The sequence below is a fragment of the Bombina bombina genome, chromosome 2 (genome assembly GCF_027579735.1).
Source record: "Bombina bombina isolate aBomBom1 chromosome 2, aBomBom1.pri, whole genome shotgun sequence".
In the NCBI taxonomy this organism is placed as follows: Eukaryota; Metazoa; Chordata; class Amphibia; order Anura; family Bombinatoridae; genus Bombina; species Bombina bombina.
Window position 1 is genome coordinate 373,011,216 of NC_069500.1, and position 21,869 is coordinate 373,033,084.

At 40.1% G+C, this 21,869-nt stretch overlaps 1 protein-coding gene across 1 annotated transcript in view; it reads right to left on the minus strand.

Moving 5' to 3' along the window:
• DHX37 (DEAH-box helicase 37) overlaps positions 1-21,869 on the minus strand; it is a 324,396-nt gene that overhangs the window by 46,075 nt on the left and 256,452 nt on the right. The gene's annotated exons all lie outside the window — the stretch shown is intronic.

The window sequence follows — 21,869 nt, forward strand, 5'->3', positions numbered from 1 at the left end:
GGCTCAGACTAGGCCATGCAAGGACATTCACCTTTTTCTTCGACAACCACTGTTTGGTCATTTTTGCTGTGTGTTTTTGGTCATTGTCATGTTGGAAGGTAAACCTTCTTCCAATTGACAACTTCCTGGCAGAGCGCAGCAGATTTTCCTCAATAATTTGACGGTATTTTGCCCCATCCATTATTCCTTCTATCCTGACAAATGCTCCAGTGCCTGCTGCAAAGAAACACTCCCATAACAGGATATTACCACCTCCATGCTTTACTTTAGGTATGATGTAATTTGTATGGTGAGCTGTATTGGATTTCCTCCAGACATATCGTTTGCTGTTGAGGCCAAATAATTCAATTTTAGTCATCTGACCATAACACCTTTTTCCATGTGGCCTCAGAATCTCCTAGGTGTGTTATGGCAAAGCTCAGTCGTGACTGCATGTTGCCTTTCTTGAGTGGCTTTTTTCTTGCAACCTTCCCATGCACACAATGACCACTCTGTCATAAATTCCTGCAGGTGCTTCAGAGTTGCGGTGGGCCTCTTGATAGCCTCTCTAACCAGTTGCCTCCTGGGTCTTTAATCCAGTTTGGAAGGACGTTCTGATCCAGAGAGGGTCTGTGTTGTACCAAATACCTTCCACTTCTTAATAATAGACTTCACTGTGCTTCTAGGCATTGCTAAAGCCTTTGATATTTTTTTGTATCCATCTCCTGACTTGTGCCTGTCCACAACATTATCCCGGAGATCTTTTGACAGTGCCTTGCCACCCAAAGTTGATTGTTTGCTTCTGTTGCACTACCAGGGACTGATATGCTCCATGAAAGCTCTTTTCATGCTGAACTAACCAATATGCCCACAGCGATCAGAGTTGAAGGTCAAATGGCTTTGTGTGTGCAGTTGAGAAAGTGATTAGCTACACCTGATTGAGTTTACAAGTAATTTTAGGAGGGGGTGATATTTTTTGCAACTCAGTGATTCTGTTTTTGAATTGTCTTTATTTTTGCCTGACATGTTGGTGTTATTGCTTTCACTAGGATGTTATAAGTTGCACTGAGTAATTACAAACTGGATAAACAAAAACTGTGTCCGTCTTTATTTCAGGCTGCAAAGCAACAAAAACAAAATTTATGCTTACCAGATAAATTTCTTTCTTTCAGGGCATGGAGAGTGCACAATTTCATTCCAATTACTAGTGGGAATTCAACTCCTGGCCAGCAGGAGGAGGCAAAGAGCACCCCAGTAGAGCTGTTAAGTGTTACTTCCCTTACCCATAATTCCCAGTCATTCGGCCAAAGGAAAAAGAAGATAACACAAGGGTATAGAGGTGTCTGAGGTTTATACCAAAAATTTCTGTCTTAAATGTAACAAGGGCGGGTCGTGGACTCTACATGCCCGGAAATAAATAAATTTATCAGGCAAGCATAAATTTTGTTTTCTTTCCTAAGGCATGGAGAGTCCACAATTTCATTCCAATTACTAGTGGGAACCAATACCCAAGCTAGAGGACACAGTATGAAATGGAGGGAGAACAAGACAGGCAGACCTAAACAGAAGGCACCACCGCTTGAAGAACTTTACTTCCAAAAGAAGCCTCAATTAAGGCCAAAGTACTTTGTAGAATTTAGAAAAAGAATGCAATGAGGACTAAGTGACCGCCTTGCAGATTAGCTCCACAGAAGCTTTATTTTTGAAAGCCCAGGAAGAAGAGACAGCCCTAGTGGAATGAGCCGTAATACTTACAGGAGGCTGATGTCCAGCTGTCTCATATGCTAAACAGATAACACTTCTCAACCAGAGAGAAAGATCAGTAGAAGTGGTCTTCTGACCCTTATGCTTACCAGCAAAAAGCATGAACAAGGCAGAAGATTGCTTGAAAATAAAATAATAGAGCATGCACAACATCCAGGTTGTGTAACCAACGATCCCTCTGAGAAGAAGGATTCGGACAAAAAGAAGGAACAACAATTTCTAGAATGAAGTTGTGATCCGATACCACTTTGGGAAGAAATTCCAATGTAGTACACAGGACCGCCCTATCCACATAAAAAAATAAGGTAAGGGGAAATCACACTGCAGAACCAAAAACTCAGAAACTCTGAACATAAGCGCCCTATATAGAGACCTTTACACCAGCGCCAAGTATCTTAGTTTCAGGGCAAAACCCACAGAGGGTTAATCAATAATTTGAGAACCGGAGCTTTCCTTTAAAGTTGCGTTAAAAAGATGCCAGTTAATGCCATGCTGTTCATACTTAAATTATATCCCCAGACGGGGATATAACTAAAATTCCTAGACCCATCTAACAGGGCAACAGAGGTGCCAGCTGGTCACCGTTAAACTTTCCCCCGATCCCTGATGACAGTATCAGAATACCTGCCAAGGGAAAGGAATAAGTAATATAAATGGACTTACCGCACAGTGTCTTCTGCTGTGGAGCAGACAGGCATTCTCAGTCTTGTCAGCTTCATCTTCCTCTGACAGGATCCTGGGTAGAAAAGAAAAACAGAGTAACCAACCCTGGTTTACTATAAGAGGGGTAGCAATAATTTTAGAAGTAAAGCAAAGACCACCTCGCCGCCTTCTAACTGCTAAAAACCACCATTACTCTTACTAAAGAGATTGACATGGACACAGCATAGCCCCCAATCCTTGCTTGCAGGTAAAAGTACCCATTAAAAGATTAAATATCTTCAGACACCATCTTCACACATCCTCCTGTGACAGAGGCAAAGAGAATGACTGGGGATTATGGGTAAGGGAAGAGACACTTAACAGCTCTGCTGGGGTGCGCTTTGCCTCCTCCTGCTGGCCAGGAGTTGAATTCCCACTAGTAATTTGAATGAAATTGTGGACTCTTCATGCCTTAGGAAAGAAATTGGATTATTTTCAAGGGGGGCGATTATTTTCCATAACCACTGTACTTATAGTTTGAAATCTTGCACATGCTCATTAGAAGTTGTGGACTCAAAAAGTGTAAATATATAAAGATTGTGCACATTGTTAATGGAAGTAAATTGGAAAGTTGAATAAAATTGCTGCTCTATCTGAATCATTAAAGTTGAATTTTTTTCCTTGCTTATTTCTGGGGACAATTTGGCCCTACTTGCTTATTTCTGGGGTTTCTGATTTAAAAATTATTTTAAAGTAAAACTGCCTAAATCTAGATCTTTGTACAGAAACCGCATTCATTATATCCATACGTACAATTTGAAATGTATATCATTCCAAACATTTTTGGGCAGGTAAATATACAAGGAGATAATTAAAGTTTCTCCAACATAGGTGTGTCCGGTCCACGGCGTCATCCTTACTTGTGGGATATTCTCTTCCCCAACAGGAAATGGCAAAGAGCCCAGCAAAGCTGGTCACATGATCCCTCCTAGGCTCCGCCTACCCCAGTCATTCTCTTTGCCGTTGTACAGGCAACATCTCCACGGAGATGGCTTAGAGTTTTTTAGTGTTTAACTGTAGTTTTTATTATTCAATCAAGAGTTTGTTATTTTGAAATAGTGCTGGTATGTACTATTTACTCAGAAACAGAAAGGAGATGAAGATTTCTGTTTGTATGAGGAAAATGATTTTAGCAACCGTCACTAAAATCCATGGCTGTTCCACACAAGACTGTTGAGAGCAATTAACTTCAGTTGGGGGAACAGTGAGCAGTCTCTTGCTGCTTGAGGTATGACACATTCTAACAAGACGATGTAATGCTGGAAGCTGTCATTTTCCCTCTGGGATCCGGTAAGCCATGTTTATTACGATTGTAAATAAGGGCTTCAAAAAGGGCTTATTAAGACTGTAGACTTTTTTTGGGCTAAATCGATTGATTATTAACACATATTTAGCCTTGAGGAATCATTTTATCTGGGTATTTTAATATAATAATATCGGCAGGCACTGTTTTAGACACCTTATTCTTTAGGGGCTTTCCCAAAGCATAGGCAGAGTCTCATTTTCGCGCCGGTGTTGCGCACTTGTTTTTGAGAGGCATGGCATGCAGTCGCATGTGAGAGGAGCTCTGATACTTAGAAAAGACTTTCTGAAGGCGTCATTTGGTATCGTATTCCCCTTGGGGCTTGGTTGGGTCTCAGCAAAGCAGATTCCAGGGACTGTAAAGGGGTTAATGTTCAAAACGGCTCCGGTTCCGTTATTTTAAGGGTTAAAGCTTCCAAATTTGGTGTGCAATACTTTTAAGGCTTTAAGACACTGTGGTGAAAATTTAGTAAATTTTGAACAATTCCTTCATGTTTTTTTCGCATTTGCAGTAATAAAGTGTGTTCAGTTTAAAATTTAAAGTGACAGTAACGGTTTTATTTTAAAACGTTTTTTGTACTTGTTATCAAGTTTATGCCTGTTTAACATGTCTGAACTACCAGATAGACTGTGTTCTGAATGTGGGGAAGCCAGAATTCCTATTCATTTAAATAAATGTGATTTATGTGACAATGACAATGATGCCCAAGATGATTCCTCAAGTGAGGGGAGTAAGCATGGTACTGCATCATTCCCTCCTTCGTCTACACGAGTCTTGCCCACTCAGGAGGCCCCTAGTACATCTAGCGCGCCAATACTCCTTACTATGCAACAATTAACGGCTGTAATGGATAATTCTGTCAAAAACATTTTAGCCAAAATGAACACTTATCAGCGTAAGCGCGACTGCTCTGTTTTAGATACTGAAGAGCATGACGACGCTGATATTAATATTTCTGAAGGGCCCCTAACTCAGTCTGATGGGGCCAGGGAGGTTTTGTCTGAGGGAGAAATTACTGATTCAGGGAACATTTCTCAACAAGCTGAACCTGATGTGATTGCATTTAAATTTAAGTTGGAACATCTCCGCATTTTGCTTAAGGAGGTATTATCCACTCTGGATGATTGTGACAAGTTGGTCATCCCAGAGAAACTATGTAAAATGGACAAGTTCCTAGAGGTGCCGGGGCTCCCAGAAGCTTTTCCTATACCCAAGCGGGTGGCGGACATTGTTAATAAAGAATGGGAAAGGCCCGGTATTCCTTTCGTCCCTCCCCCCATATTTAAAAAATTGTTTCCTATGGTCGACCCCAGAAAGGACTTATGGCAGACAGTCCCCAAGGTCGAGGGAGCGGTTTCCACTTTAAACAAACGCACCACTATACCCATAGAGGATAGTTGTGCTTTCAAAGATCCTATGGATAAAAAATTAGAAGGTTTGCTTAAAAAGATGTTTGTTCAGCAGGGTTACCTTCTACAACCAATTTCATGCATTGTCCCTGTCGCTACAGCCGCATGTTTCTGGTTCGATGAGCTGATAAAGGCGGGTCGACAGTGATTCTCCTCCTTATGAGGAGATTAGGGACAGAATCAATGCTCTCAAATTGGCTAATTCTTTCACCCTAGACGCCACTTTGCAATTGGCTAGGTTAGCGGCTAAGAATTCTGGGTTTGCTATTGTGGCACGCAGAGCGCTTTGGTTGAAATCTTGGTCGGCTGATGCGTCTTCCAAGAACAAGCTACTTAACATTCCTTTCAAGGGGAAAACGCTGTTTGGCCCTGACTTGAAAGAGATTATCTCGGATATCACTGGGGGTAAGGGCCACGCCCTTCCTCAGGATCGGCCTTTCAAGGCAAAAAATAAACCTAATTTTCGTCCCTTTCGTAGAAATGGACCAGCCCAAAGTGCTACGTCCTCTAAGCAAGAGGGTAATACTTCTCAAGCCAAGCCAGCTTGGAGACCAATGCAAGGCTGGAACAAGGGAAAGCAGGCCAAGAAACCTGCCACTGCTACCAAGACAGCATGAAATGTTGGCCCCCGATCCGGGACCAGATCTGGTGGGGGGCAGACTCTCTCTCTTCGCTCAGGCTTGGGCAAGAGATGTTCTGGATCCTTGGGCGCTAGAAATAGTCTCCCAAGGTTATCTTCTGGAATTCAAGGGACTTCCCCCAAGGGGGAGGTTCCACAGGTCTCAGTTGTCTTCAGACCACATAAAAAGACAGGCATTCTTACATTGTATAGAAGACCTGTTAAAAATGGGAGTGATTCATCCCGTTCCATTAAGAGAACAAGGGATGGGGTTCTACTCCAATCTGTTTATAGTTCCCAAAAAAGAGGGAACGTTCAGACCAATCTTAGATCTCAAGATCTTAAACAAGTTTCTCAAGGTTCCATCGTTCAAGATGGAAACCATTCGAACTATTCTTCCTTCCATCCAGGAAGGTCAATTCATGACCACGGTGGATTTAAAGGATGCGTATCTACATATTCCTATCCACAAGGAACATCATCGGTTCCTGAGGTTCGCATTCCTGGACAAACATTACCAGTTCGTGGCGCTTCCTTTCGGATTAGCCACTGCTCCAAGGATTTTCACAAAGGTACTAGGGTCCCTTCTAGCTGTGCTAAGACCAAGGGGCATTGCTGTAGTACCTTACTTGGACGACATTTTGATTCAAGCGTCGTCCCTTCCTCAAGCAAAGGCTCACACGGACATTGTCCTGGCCTTTCTCAGATCTCACGGATGGAAAGTGAACGTGGAAAAGAGTTCTCTATCTCCGTCAACAAGGGTTCCCTTCTTGGGAACAATAATAGACTCCTTAGAAATGAGGATTTTTCTGACAGAGGCCAGAAAAACAAAACTTCTTGACTCTTGTCGGATACTCCATTCCGTTCCTCTTCCTTCCATAGCTCAGTGCATGGAAGTGATCGGGTTGATGGTAGCGGCAATGGACATAGTTCCTTTTGCACGCATTCATCTAAGACCATTACAACTGTGCATGCTCAGTCAGTGGAATGGGGACTATACAGACTTGTCTCCGAAGATACAAGTAAATCAGAGGACCAGAGACTCACTCCGTTGGTGGCTGTCCCTGAACAACCTGTCACGAGGGATGACATTCCGCAAACCAGAGTGGGTCATTGTCACGACCGACGCCAGTCTGATGGGCTGGGGCGCGGTCTGGGGATCCCTGAAAGCTCAGGGTCTTTGGTCTCGGGAAGAATCTCTTCTACCGATAAATATTCTGGAACTGAGAGCGATATTCAATGCTCTCAAGGCTTGGCCTCAGCTAGCGAGGGCCAAGTTCATACGGTTTCAATCAGACAACATGACAACTGTTGCGTACATCAACCATCAGGGGGGAACAAGGAGTTCCCTGGCGATGGAAGAAGTGACCAAAATCATTCTATGGGCGGAGTCTCACTCCTGCCACCTGTCTGCTATCCACATCCCAGGAGTGGAAAATTGGGAAGCGGATTTTCTGAGTCGTCAGACATTGCATCCGGGGGAGTGGGAACTCCATCCCGAAATCTTTGCCCAAGTCACTCAGCTGTGGGGCATTCCAGACATGGATCTGATGGCCTCTCGTCAGAACTTCAAAGTTCCTTGCTACGGGTCCAGATCCAGGGATCCCAAGGCGGCTCTAGTGGATGCACTAGTAGCACCTTGGACCTTCAAACTAGCTTATGTGTTCCCGCCGTTTCCTCTCATCCCCAGGCTGGTAGCCAGGATCAATCAGGAGAGGGCGTCGGTGATCTTGATAGCTCCTGCGTGGCCACGCAGGACTTGGTACGCAGATCTGGTAAATATGTCATCGGCTCCTCCTTGGAAGCTACCTTTGAGACGAGACCTTCTTGTTCAGGGTCCGTTCGAACATCCGAATCTGGTTTCACTCCAGCTGACTGCTTGGAGATTGAACGCTTGATCTTATCGAAGCGAGGATTCTCAGATTCTGTTATCGATACTCTTGTTCAGGCCAGAAAGCCTGTAACTAGAAAGATTTACCACAAAATTTGGAAAAAATATATCTGTTGGTGTGAATCTAAAGGATTCCCTTGGGACAAGGTTAAGATTCCTAGGATTCTATCCTTCCTTCAAGAAGGATTGGAAAAAGGATTATCTGCAAGTTCCCTGAAGGGACAGATTTCTGCCTTGTCTGTGTTACTTCACAAAAGCTGGCCGCTGTGCCAGATGTTCAAGCCTTTGTTCAGGCTCTGGTTAGAATTAAGCCTGTTTACAAACCTTTGACTCCTCCTTGGAGTCTCAATTTAGTTCTTTCAGTTCTTCAGGGGGTTCCGTTTGAACCCTTGCATTCCGTTGATATTAAGTTATTATCTTGGAAAGTTTTGTTTTTAGTTGCAATTTCTTCTGCTAGAAGAGTTTCAGAATTATCTGCTCTGCAGTGTTCTCCTCCTTATCTGGTGTTCCATGCAGATAAGGTGGTTTTACGTACTAAACCTGGTTTTCTTCCAAAAGTTGTTTCTAACAAAAACATTAACCAGGAGATTATCATACCTTCTCTGTGTCCGAAACCAGTTTCAAAGAAGGAACGTTTGTTGCACAATTTGGATGTTGTTCGCGCTCTAAAATTCTATTTAGATGCTACAAAGGATTTTAGACAAACATCTTCCTTGTTTGTTGTTTATTCCGGTAAAAGGAGAGGTCAAAAAGCAACTTCTACCTCTCTCTCTCTTTTGGATTAAAAGCATCATCAGATTGGCTTACGAGACTGCCGGACGGCAGCCTCCCGAAAGAATCACAGCTCATTCCACTAGGGCTGTGGCTTCCACATGGGCCTTCAAGAACGAGGCTTCTGTTGATCAGATATGTAGGGCAGCGACTTGGTCTTCACTGCACACTTTTACCAAATTTTACAAGTTTGATACTTTTGCTTCTTCTGAGGCTATTTTTGGGAGAAAGGTTTTGCAAGCCGTGGTGCCTTCCATTTAGGTGACCTGATTTGCTCCCTCCCTTCATCCGTGTCCTAAAGCTTTGGTATTGGTTCCCACAAGTAAGGATGACGCCGTGGACCGGACACACCTATGTTGGAGAAAACAGAATTTATGTTTACCTGATAAATTACTTTCTCCAACGGTGTGTCCGGTCCACGGCCCGCCCTGGTTTTTTTTTAATCAGGTCTGATAATTTATTTTCTTTAACTACAGTCACCACGGTACCATATGGTTTCTCCTATGCAAATATTCCTCCTTAACGTCGGTCGAATGACTGGGGTAGGCGGAGCCTAGGAGGGATCATGTGACCAGCTTTGCTGGGCTCTTTGCCATTTCCTGTTGGGGAAGAGAATATCCCACAAGTAAGGATGACGCCGTGGACCGGACACACCGTTGGAGAAAGTAATTTATCAGGTAAACATAAATTCTGTTTTTCACTTGGAACAATCAATTTTGTAGAAATACTGAGCAGACTGCAGAGGGACGTGCAGAACAGCAGCAGTGTCTCCAAGGGTTGTATGCTCAAGCTCCGAAACTGAAGAATGGATATAAAATGTCATTTGGTTTGGCTAACATAACCAGAAACATTTCCAGAAATTCAATAAAATTGCCAGAAATAAAAATCACAGTACAAACCTCCATCACTGTGACGTAGAAATGCCAATATTCTGGTAAAATACAAAGGGGCTTACCCCAAAGTCTGTTTTTTATAGCCATGAGCTTTCATTTACCAAAAGGAGGGCTATAATTTGTTGTTTGGAACACCCTGGTCTTAAAAACAAAATCAAATTTCATGCATAGGCTCAGACGGAGCCGGTTGCAAAACTTTAAAAACCAGATTCAGACTCCAAGGGGGAGCCGAAGATCTGAACACAGGTCTGATCCTAATCAGAGCCTTAACAAAAGACTGAACATCTGGAAGCTCAGAGAGCCTCTTGTGCAGTAAAACAGACAAGGCCGAAATCTGTCCCATCAGGGAACCGGCCGAAAGACCCTTCTCCGGACCATCCTGGAGAAACAACAGAATCCTGGCAACCTTAACTTTATGCCAAGGAAATCCACACTCTTCACACCAGAATAAGTAGGTTCTCCACACCTTTATGATAGATGCGACAAGTAACCGGCTTACAAGCTTGAATGAGAGTATCAATAACTCTTTCAGAAAAACCTCTCTTGGCAAGGACTAAGCGTTCAATCACCACGCAGTCAGCCTCAGAGAATCTAGATTTTGATGAACAAAAGGACCTTGTTCCAGCAGAAGCCCTGCGAAAAGGTAATATCTTCCATGGAGAAGAAGATGACATCCTCACCAGATCCGCGAACCACGTCCTTCACGGCCACGATGGAGCAATCAGTATTACTGTTGCCGGCTCCTGCTTGATGCAGGCCACTAACCGAGGAAGGAGTGGTAATGGCGGAAAAAGGTAGATTAGATTGAACCCCCAAGGCACTGCTAATGCATCTATTAGCTTCGCCTGAGGATCCCTGTACCTCGACCCATATCTGGGTAGTTTGGTATTGGGATGAGACGCCATGAGATATATCTCTGCCATCCCCCACATGTAGCATATCTCCGCAAACACTTCGGGATGGAGAGACCATGCCCCCGGATGAAAGGATGGTCTGCTGAGAAAATCTGCTTCCAGTTGTCCACACCCGAAATGTGGATCGCCGACAGCCCAGCCCACTCCAGAATCCGAGATACTTTCCTCATCGCTAGGGAGCTTCTTGCTCCCCCCTGATGATTGATGTATGCCACCGAGGTTATATTGTCTTATTGGAACCTGATAAACCGGGACGAACCCAGAAGAGGCCAAGCCTTAAGAGCATTGTAGATTGCTTGAAGTTCCAGAATGTTGATTGGGAGGGAGCGTTCCTCCTGAGACTACAGGCCCTGTGCCTTCCTGGCACCCCAAACAGCTCCCCATCCTGAGAGGCTAGCGTCCGTAGTCACAATCTCCCCGGATGGTCGTAGAAAGGATGTCCCTCGGGACAGATGATCTGGACAGATCCACCAAGAGCGATATTCTCGACCGGCTGTCCAGGGAAATCTGTTGAGACAGATCTGAATGATCACCGTTCCACTGTCTCAGCATGCACAGCTGTAACAGTCTGAGACGGAACCTGGCAAAGGGAATGATGTCCATGCTGGACACCATAAGACCAATTAACTCCATACACTGAGCCACGGATGGCCTTAAGGAGGTCCGGAGGGCAAGACATGCCGAAGCTAGTTTGCAGCCTTAAGGAGGTCCGGAGGGCAAGACATTCCGAAACTAGTTTACACCGTCTCTGGTCGGTAAGAAATATCCTGAATGTTAAATGTATACATATGTGGCTTAGATAACCCTATTAAAAGGGACATTAAACACAAAAAAATTATTTCATGATTCAGATAGAGAAAGGAAATTTATGCTTACCTGATAAATTTATTTCTTTTACAATATGACGAGTCCACGGATTTCATCCTTACTTATGGGATATCGCCTCCTGGTCAGCAGGAGGAGGCAAAGAGAAAAAGGAAAAAGCCAAGGAGCAGAGGTGACTGAAGTTTAACAAAAAGTAAAATCTGTATTAGAAAAACGACAGGGCGGGCCGTGGACTTGTCATATCGTAAAATAAATAAATTTATCAGGTAAGCATAAATTTCCTTTTCTTTTACAAGATATAACGAGTCCACGGATTTCATCCTTACTTATGGGATACAATACCAAAACAATAGGACACGAATGAAAGGGAGGGACAAGAAAGGAACCTAAATGGAAAACACCACTGCTTGAAGAACCTTTCTCCCAAAAACAGCCTCGGATGAGGTAAAAGTATCACATTTGTAAAATTTGTAAAAAGTATGAAGAGACGACCAAGTTGCAGCCTTGCAAATCTGTTCAACAGAAGCATCATTTTTAAATACCCATGATGAAGCCACAGCTCTAGTAGAATGAGCCGTAATTCGTTCTGGAGGCTGCTGTCCAGCAGTCTCATATGCAACACAGATGATACTCCTCAGCCAAGAAAGAAAGAGAGGTAGCCGTAGCTTTCTAACCCCTACGTTTTCCAGAAAAAAGAACAAATAATGAAGATGTTTGACGAAAATCCTTAGTCGCCTGCAAGTAGAACTTCAAGGCACGGACTACGTCCAAATTATGTAACGGGCGCTCCTTCTTAGAGGAAGGGTTAGGACACAAGGAAGGAACAACAATTTCCTGATTAATATTTTTGTTAGAAACAACCTTAGGAAGAAAACCAGGTTTGGTGTGCAACACCACCTTATCAGAATGGAAAATAAGATAAGGAGAATCACATTGTAATGCCGAAAGCTCAGAAACTCTGCGAGCAGAAGAAATAGCAACCAGAAATAAAACCTTCCAAGATAATAACTTAATATCTATGGAATGCATAGGTTCAAACGGAACCCCTTGAAGAACCTTCAGAACTAAATTCAGACTCCAAAGAGGAGCAATTGATCTAAACTAACACCTCACTTTACCTCTTCCTATCACTAACACAGGCAAAGAGAATGACTGGGTTGGGGGGAAGGGAGGAGCTATTTATGCAGCTCTGCTGTGGAGCTCTTTGCCTCCTACTGCTGACCAGGAGGCGATATCCCATAAGTAAGGATGAAATCCGTGGACTCGTCATATCTTGTAAAAGAAATACAATTTTTTAAAAGTTTCCAATTTACTTCTATTATTAAATTTATTTCATTCTCAGGTTATTCTTTGTTGAAGAGATACCTAGGTAGGTAGCGTGCACATGCCTGAAGCACTACAGGACAGGAAATAGTGCTGCCATCTAGTGCTTCTGCTAATGTATAACATTGTTGCAAAACTGCTGCTATGTAGTGCTGCAGACACGTGCACACTCTTGAGCTTACATTTCTGCTTTTCAAATAAGGATAACAAGAAAACGAAGAAAATATGATAATAGAAGTAAATTAGAAAGTTGTTTAAAATGTGATGTTCTATCTAAATCATGAAAGAAACTATTTGTGTTTTATGTCCCTTTAACCAGGTTAGGTCTTAAATCTCATACCATTGGGGACACTGATATAAAGAATTGTACAGTTTGTGAAGTATGTAGTGCTTCAACACATGAATATGAAATTTCGAGTATCACTGTATATTAACATAGAGAGACTACAGTGGATGTTAACGTTTAAGTTATTCATATGATTCCTCAACTGAATTTGGTCCTTTAGTCAAAATCTGGTCTGTATACCAGAATGTAACTATGTTGCGCAACTGGGGATTTGTTAACGTCACCTCTATTACTAGTTAGCATGGATTGGTCTTGGTGTGGTAGAATTCTAATGTTGCCTTGGAACTCATTACAATTGTGGCTTCATAGTATTATTCGGTAGCTCTAGATTGCCAATGTGCGTGTCTGTGATACTTATCCGGAGCAGTTATGTTTGTAATTAAAATAGGTGGCACTAATATGTTCTTGCTCAAATAACCTTGTCTGTTTTAAATACAGACCATTATACTGATTACTTGTTAGGTGTTACGATAACCTGCCATTATCTTATCCCTTAATTAACAAAAGGATCTTTGTATATGGTAAACGGTTTGTAATGAAGCAATTTAATATTAGTGGTTGCTGCAACAGATTTCCCTGTTGCTAGATCTACTCAAGCAATACATTAACCTGCCCTCACAAATTAAACTTAAGCTGTGTGGTGTTTTCATAGCAGTTGTATAGAGAAACTATAACAGCATTTCTACACAGATCCTAGCACACAAATGCTATTTGAGGATACTGCACAGAGTAAGTTTAATTTGTGAGGGCAGGTTAATGTATTGCTCGAGTAGATCTAGCAACAGGGAAATCTGTTGCAGCAACCACTAATATATTAAATTGCTTCATTACAAACCGTTTACCATATACAAAGATCCTTTTGTTAATTAAGGGATAAGATAATGGCAGGTCATCGTAACACCTAACAAGTAATCAGTATAATGGGTCTGTATTTAAAACAGACGAGGTTATTTGAGCAAGAACATATTAGTGCCATCTATTTTAAATTACAAACATAACTGCTCCGGATAAGTATCACAGACACACACATTGTTAATCTAGAACTATCGAATAATACTATGAAGCCACAATTGTAACGAATTCCAAGGCAACATTAGAATTCTACCACGCCAAGACCAATCCATGCTAACTAGTAATAGAGGTGACGTTAACAAATCCCCAGTTGCGCAATATAGTTACATTCTGGTATACAGACCAGATTTTTACTAAAGGACCAAATTCAGTTGAGGAATCAAATGAATAACTTAAATGTTAACATCCACGGTAGCCTCTCTATGTTAATATACAGTGATACTCGAAATCTCATTCATGTGTTGAAGGACTGCATACTTCACAAACTGTACAATTCTTCATATCAGTGTCCCCAATGGTATGAGATTTAAGACCTAACCTGGTTAATAGGGTTATCTAAGCCACATATGTATACATTTAACATTCTGTTGTGGAACGTACATTAATCCAAACCAACAATGTGGTCTGCGTTTGAACCAGATGATGATATGGAAGCATGACCATAATAGTACCACTTATTATAATATCAAATAGAAGTGTTCTGGATAATGTATTCATATGTTGAAGCATCACATATTCTTCAATCTTCAATCAGAATAATTCTTTATATCAAGTTTCCCCTATGATATGATACTCAAGAACCAACCTGGCTAATAGGACTATCTTAGCCACATTGATACATATTTATTACATAATTTCATGTTGTTGTGGAATTTATGTTAAAAGGGATTAAGTACTAATTACAGCCCTCTTTTCCTGATCCAGGCGATATTACTATATTATCGTCACTAGCAGTAATACTATATATCTCCATTCTAGATATTAACCTCACAGTGTGGATTCCTGTTTGTATATTATACACATCAAATGCAATATTATCCTATTATCAGAAATCCAGTCAATGGGTCTTTAGTTGTTTTTTTTATGCATTTACTGTAACCAGAATAAAAGTTACATTTTATAACAAAATTTATGCTTACCTGATAAATTTATTTCTCTTGTGGTGTATCCAGTCCACGGATTCATCCATTACTTGTGGGATATTCTCCTTCCCAACAGGAAGCTGCAAGAGGATCACCCACAGCAGAGCTGTCTATATAGCTCCTCCCCTAACTGCCACCTCCAGTCATTCGACCGAAGACTAGCAAGAGAAAGTAGAAACTATAGGGTGCAGTGGTGACTGTAGTTTAAAAATAAAAAACACCTGCCTTAAAATGACAGGGCGGGCCGTGGACTGGATACACCACAAGAGAAATAAATTTATCAGGTAAGCATAAATTTTGTTTTCTCTTGTAAGGTGTATCCAGTCCACGGATTCATCCATTACTTGTGGGATACCAATACCAAAGCTATAGGACACGGATGAAGAGAGGGACAAGGCATTCGCTTAAACGGAAGGCACCACTGCCTGTAAGACCTTTCTCCCAAAAATAGCCTCTGAAGAAGCAAAAGTATCAAATTTGTAGAATTTAGAAAAAGTATGAAGCGAAGACCAAGTCGCCGCCTTACAAATCTGTTCAACAGAAGCCTCATTTTTAAAAACCCATGTGGAAGCTACCGCTCTAGTGGAATGAGCTGTAATTCTTTCAGGAGGCTGCTGGCCAGCAGTCTCATAAGCTAAGATTATACTTCTTAACCAAAAAGAAAGAAGTTGCTGAAGCCTTTTGGCCTCTTCTCTGTCCAGAGTAGACAACAAACAATGCCGATGTTTGACGAAAATCCTTAGTAGCTTGTAAATAAAACTTTAAACTAGGACAAATCAGTATTAAACTAACAAAAATGTACATCTGTTTAGCACTCATATTCCTGCAACATCATTATGTGGATAATGACTTACATGAGACTCCTCGGCGGAGTTCAGAGCTAGAGTTTAAAATTTAACCTTTATTGGAAATTATTTTAAAACCATTACATACATACAAAGACAAAACTTTTAAAATTAACGTCTGCTGTTGAAATTGGTTTTTATGTATATTTGCATTCAGTTTTATAAGCCTCAGTGATTGACTGGCCTGTAGCTTAATGATTCTAAGATAGAACAATAGGTAACTTTACCCAGGGATCATATTCATGCTGTGCTAGTGTCGAACCTACAGTTACTGTGATTGGAATTATTTACAGTAATGCTGGGGTTAGAGTAATATTTTTATAACTGCATTCCACCCTATAATACTATCAAAATATACTCCAGTTTTATCGTATTTAGTTTTTAATGAAACCAAATGTTTAGAGAGTGATTCAAAGTATGGTTAAACTGGGAGTAATCACATCAAATGTAACATTGTGTCAAGGTGTATATTCATATGTTACTGAATTCACGATATATAATATCCGGTTAAATTCCTGGATTTAAGTTATTACAATTAAAGGAGTCTAAATTGTCCCTGCAATTTGTAACTTTGTATTTATAGTTCTTATGTAATTTATTCAAAGTTTTCTTTCCTTTCAACAAGATTTTAGCAAGTAACACCGTTTTTATTATTAAAGGAATATCTGTGTAAACTGTTTTACCTATGTTTTTAACTTTTTGTGTATCATAGCAGAGCTAAATACTTTCATTGATTTTTATCAGAGTTTGAAGCAGATTGCTTTTGTTTATCAATTGTAGTTTTTTCCCTTTATGTTCAGTTGGTGATTTACCGGCCTATACCTTTGTTCTCTAAAGAGTCATTAGTTGTCCTCTCTAATAATACCTTGGCCTGTACCTTTAAGAATGTGCCAATTTTTCTTTGCAATTCTATATCTGCCCCAATTGGGAATATAACTTTAGACTTAGTGCTGACAAGTTACCAAAACTTATTTTCTGCAGTGGTTTACAGTCTATACCTTATAGGCAGTTTATAAAATTGGCAACATTTTTATTGTAGGTTACCAGTTAATACCGGGGAAAAAGTTACTGCTACAGACCACAGATGGTTTAGAAGTGGTTACCGGCCTATACCAAGTGGGTAGTTTTAAAAGGTTAGCAATTATACTTTGGTTGAAAGTTACCTATTAATACCTGGAAAAAGTTACCGCTACAACCACATATAGTTCTGAGGTAGTTACCGGCCTATACCGCATGAATAACAAGAGGTTTAGAGGTGGTTACTGGCCTATACCAAGTGGGCAGTTTTGAAAGGTTAGCAATTGTACTTGGGTTGAAAGTTACCTATTAATACCAGGTAAAAGTTACCGCTATAACCACATATAAAAAGCAAAATCTTCCGGCGCACCCGGCAGCAGTGAGACTTAATCACAAATAAAACACCCAGCAAGGTTGAAATAAGTGAATATTTATACCTGTTTATTTGGAAATTCCTTCACATATACAGTTAGGCATAATGATATCCCACAGGTAGGATTGAAAAACAGCAATAGACAGGCAGCAAGGTAGAAAAATATAGAGACTGGTCAGACGCGTTTCCTTGTGTTACATCCTCAGTGACCATACTTACTACCCATGATACACTGCCTTAAATACAGGTCAGCTGTTAACTCACAGCAATCAATTAGTTAATTAAAGTGAACTTAATCCTTTAAGGCAGGTGAGCATGAGCAAAGTATGTGTTTTTAACTACAAATTTTTGTCCTGACATAAATACTCAAATTAACACAAAACAAAAAAAATAAAAGACATAATAAACATCCTAAATGTAAAAATATGACATTATTAATTAAATACAAATGTAAATATTAAACTGAATGATAACAGTAATAAAAATAAAATTAATTATTAAATAATGTCTTTTAATCTGAAAAAATTATCAAAAATTACTAAAAATGTTTTTCAACAATTATGTTGAATTAAGTGAACCCTGTGAAAATAAACTTAAATTATACTATTGATCTACAAATAGTTTTACATCCCAATCAAAGTTTAAACCTGCTGGCACCCTAGTGCCCAACTGAAAAATCCAGTAAACTTCTCTTTTACTGAGAGCAATACCTCTATTGCCACCTCTTGGGTGCCTAGGAATCAGTTGGATCGCCTGGAATGTCAGCAGTGAACTGTCAGAGTGGTGATGTTTTTTGAAATGCAGGGAAAAAGGCGTAGTGGACTCTGGATCATCAATTGAGCGTAAGTGCTCTAAAAAGCGATCTTTTAACGCACAAGTCGTTTGTCCTACATACTGCCTATAGCACCCCCTACAGGTCAAAAGGTATATAACGTAGCAAGAATTGCACGTCATATGTTCTCGAATTTCAAAAATCTTTTGATAATTCGTAGATGTAAAGTAGTGCCAAAAGATGCAAAAGCACAAGACTTACACCTTTTACTTCCACATTTGTAAAAACCAGGTTTAATAGAGAGCCAGTTTTTTTGAGTCTGTTGACGTGGTAACATAGAGGGAGACAACATGTTCCCTAAGGTTTGTGCCTTGCGGGACACGAAGCAAATGCCCTCCCTAACAATATCTACCAAACTTTCATCAGTGGTCAATATGGGGAGAGCTTTCCTGATTATGTCACAAATCTTACCATATTCCATACTGTAGGAAGTGATACATTTTAATTTATTACATTTATCTGAAGCCTTAGATTTGCCTGACACAAATAAGTCTGTTCTGTCTAACTGATCAACATCACTTTTAGTTTGGAGTAAGGCTATGCGTGAATAACCTCTCATGACTAATCTGTCGGTCAAATCACTAGAATGTTTTTCATAACTTGTTGAGCTTGTACAGTTACGTTTAATCCTCATGTATTGACTTTTGGGAATGGATTTGATAGTATGATGTGGATGACATGATTTGGCATTCAAAATTGTATTTCCAGCCATTGGTTTTCTGAACAACTCAATTTCTATGCAGGATTTTTGAACATTTGAATGTAATTCAATATCCAAAAAAGGAATTGAATGTGGACTAATTTCCATGATGAACTGTAAATTAAGTGAGTTGTTCTGTAAGTATTTGAGAAACGGGTCAAGGAGGTCTCTAGGACCTTTCCAAATCAACAAAATATCGTCGATATAGCGACCAAAAAAATGTATATAATCTCTGAAGGGATTTCCATCTCCATAGACGTGGGACAGCTCCCACCAACCCAAATATAGGTTGGCATAGGAGGGGGCAAATTTGGCCCCCATCGCCGTCCCACGCCTCTGGAGATAGAAATCCCCCTCAAACAGAAAATAATTATGGGTCAGCAAATAGTCAACTGAGACCTCAATGAACCGCTTCAATGCAACATCATATGTAGAAAAATTGTCCAAAAAGAATTTGATAGCCAAAGCTCCCTTGTCGTGAGGAATACAAGTATACAAAGAGACCACGTCAATAGTAACGAACATATAGTCCTCCTGCTAAACTAGGCTCTCAATTTGTCTGATAACATCAGACGTGTCTCTTATATAACTCATAAGGCTCAAGACCAAAGGTTTTAAATACCCATCTATCAATTCAGAAAGTGGCTCATTCAATGAGCCTATTCCTGCCACTATGGGTCTACCAGGTGGACTGGTGGCGTGTTTGTGAACCTTCGGCAAATAATGAAATATAGCCGAAACTGGGTGCTCAGTATATAAGAAGTCAAAATTAGCCTGTTTAATAATGCCATCACTCATGGCTTGCTCCAAAATAGTCTTCAATGCTGATTTAAAATAAAATAAAATACAGGATTACTTTTGAGTTTCTCATATACCGTGACATCCAAGAGTTGTCTGTAAGCTTCACTTAAATAATCTTGACGATTAAGAACCACCACCTTACCACCTTTATCAGAATTACGTATGACAAGTTCATGCTTATTTTTTAATTCTTGAATAGATTGAAATTGTGCTTTAGACAGATTAGCTCTATGATGTTGTTTCTCACTTTCAGTTAGACTTAGTTTTTTCAATTCTTGTTCGACAGTTTTTTGAAAGACTTCTATGGAATTGGATCTAGATTTAACTGGATAAAACTTTGATTTACCCTTCATTTTTGTTATATCCTGGGTAACCCCAATAGGATAAGGGTTAAATTCCAAGTTTTCTCTATCCAATTCCATTAGATCCAAAATAGAACATTCCTCAGAAAAATCTAAACCACATCTGATGGGAACTGGTCTCTCCTCACCCACCACACCCTGAGTATTTTCAGTGACTCCCAAAAAATGTTTTTTGAGAACAAGCGATCTCACAAATCTATTGAGATCTATCACTGTATTAAAAAGATCAAAGTGTGTGGTTGGAGAGAAACCAAGACCCAAAGATAAAACCTCAATTTGTGTTTTAGTTAAAACACAAGAAGAAAGATTAATAACATTATTAAGATTCATGCATATTTCTGGAACTGTGTTGCTCTCCTCCTCTGTGGGTAACGCCTGGGCTTGGGTATCTGATCCTGACTTGAACTTCCCTGATCTTCCTCGTCCCCCTCTGCGTATTTTTTTCGGCGTGCAGTGGACTTTTGTTGGCCCTTCCCGTTTTTTGACTGTGATACATTGCTTGTATTTAATGCAAAAGATGATAGTCCTTCCGTAACAGTAGAGGTTTCAACAGATGTTTCAATGTCAGAGGAGTCATAGTCATATTCAGTGTCAGTATCTGCAAATCTCACTTTCTTATTATCAGAACCTCTGCCCTTATAGGAACTTCTGCATCTCCTTCTTATGTTTGTCACTGTCCATTTATATACTTTATTTAACTCATAGTCCTGTTTATCTCTCATGATTTTCTGTTTTTTAAAATTCCAAAGGTTAATCTTAAAATCAGAAATGACCTGTTGCAATTTGGTATCATATTTTGCAAAATCTGGATTGTCAGAAAGTGGACGCAAATAAGACTGTAATTTCTGCTTTTCATCACTCAATTCTTGACGCAAAGATTTTTTATATTCTATGAGTAGATCAATGAGTGCTAAAGAACACTCTGTAAGAATATTATTCCATTTATCAATGAAACCTTGATCTGACACTTGGAAAGAGGGGAATTTTCTGATTCTAAGCCCACGTGGTATTCGCATTGCTTTTTTATACATCTGGAAGCTTTTAATATCCATCTCAATTCTTGTGTCATTTTTCAATAGAGAATCCATTTTGAAAAAAAGACTGTCCAGATTAGAATTTGCCTCCTTTTCCATAGTGTCAGAATTAAAAAGGTCTTCAGTGTCACTTATTTCTTCAGCAAATTGCTGCAAGACAAATCCCCCTGCTGCCATGTCTGGCTGTATAAATCCTTATATCATAAATATACTTGCTTAGTGTTTGTATACTTAAATGCTTCTTATGGTGTGTTGTTACTTATAGCATGAGCTCACATGAGATTATAAGCTGTAATGTCTGTATTAGTGTACAAAGGCACTCGTAGACTGCTATATGTACTGCAGCTATTTCTTGGGTAAACACCTCTTTAGTGTGTACTACGACTTAATGCGCTATTGGTACTTAATATTTTTATATTACCAGACAGTTAGAAAATAGCACAGTAAAATCCGTGCAGCTTACCCCTCAAAAGTGATGGAGATCCAAACCAGTTCAACTTGGGAAAGCGCTCAGACTGTAACTGTGTCCGTTCACACTCACGTGACACTCTTCACGTTCTTCACGTAGTAAACACACACTAGACGTCTGATGACGTATCCTCTTTCACTCACAATGCTCCGGTGCAAGGGAAGCTGAGCGCTCCATCAACGCTCAAATGACAATACAAAAAGCAAAATCTTCCGGCGCACCCGGCAGCAGTGAGACTTAATCACAAATAAAACACCCAGCAAGGTTGAAATAAGTGAATATTTATACCTGTTTATTTGGAAATTCCTTCACATATACAGTTAGGCATAATGATATCCCACAGGTAGGATTGAAAAACAGCAATAGACAGGCAGCAAGGTAGAAAAAAATAGAGACTGGTCAGACGCGTTTCCTTGTGTTACATCCTCAGTGACCATACTTACTACCCATGATACACTGCCTTAAATACAGGTCAGCTGTTAACTCACAGCAATCAATTAGTTAATTAAAGTGAACTTAATCCTTTAAGGCAGGTGAGCATGAGCAAAGTATGTGTTTTTAACTACAAATTTTTGTCCTGACATAAATACTCAAATTAACACAAAACAAAAAAAATAAAAGACATAATAAACATCCTAAATGTAAAAATATGACATTATTAATTAAATACAAATGTAAATATTAAACTGAATGATAACAGTAA